The sequence below is a fragment of the Seriola lalandi genome, unplaced genomic scaffold (assembly GCF_002814215.2).
Source record: "Seriola lalandi dorsalis isolate HSWRI2012SDOR001 ecotype SW California unplaced genomic scaffold, Sedor1 jcf7180001963203, whole genome shotgun sequence".
In the NCBI taxonomy this organism is placed as follows: domain Eukaryota; kingdom Metazoa; phylum Chordata; class Actinopteri; order Carangiformes; family Carangidae; genus Seriola; species Seriola lalandi.
Genome location: NW_019433872.1, coordinates 1 through 719, shown reverse-complemented (window position 1 = coordinate 719; position 719 = coordinate 1). Strand labels below are relative to the sequence as shown.

The 719-nt window shown below is 48.0% G+C and overlaps 1 non-coding gene across 1 annotated transcript; it reads left to right on the top strand.

The window, feature by feature from the left end:
* Positions 1 to 311: 311 nt before the first annotated feature.
* Positions 312 to 383, top strand: trnad-guc (transfer RNA aspartic acid (anticodon GUC)). Its single transcript has one exon. It is a non-coding gene; the product is annotated as a tRNA-Asp (tRNA).
* Positions 384 to 719: the final 336 nt, after the last annotated feature.

The window sequence follows — 719 nt, the reverse complement described above, 5'->3', positions numbered from 1 at the left end:
TCTATCATTGCTTAACCTGTCACACGTGAGCTCAAGCTAAGCTCATGCCTTAAACTTAAGTCACAGTCACAGTGACAGCCTGCCTATCTCCATTGGATATGTTGGAAGCTAAGCTCATGGTTTCCACGCTGCTTGTGGAACTGGACACCAGCTGTTCACTGTTGAATGCTGCAGGTGGTGAATGTGGAAAAAGCTTATTGGCATATAACTCAAGTAATCCTAGGTGGTGTCCAAATGGCATCAGGTGAAGAGGGTAACCCGGTAAATCCACCCGGAGTCGCTCGACATGGCAGACATAGGGGTTGCGACAGTCCTCGTTAGTATAGTGGACAGTATCTCCGCCTGTCACGCGGAAGACCGGGGTTTGATTCCCCGACGGGGAGAGTTTCTTTCTTTTCTGCTGAAAGAGGTCACCTAAATCATTGCACCAGAGCAAAGGTCATGTAATACAACAGCATTCAGTAGAAACAACTTTGTGCCATCTTTCTCAAACTTAAGTCACAATCACAGTCACAGTGACAGCCTGCCTATCTCCATTGGATATGTTGGAAGCTAAGCTCACGGCTTTCGCGCTGCTTGTGGAACTGGACACCAGTTCTTCACTGTTGAATGCTGCAGGGGCTGAATGTGGAAAAAAGCTTATGGGCACATAACTCAAGGGATCCTAGGTGGTGTCCAATCGTACCAGGTGAAGAGGGAAACCTGGTAAATCCACCAGG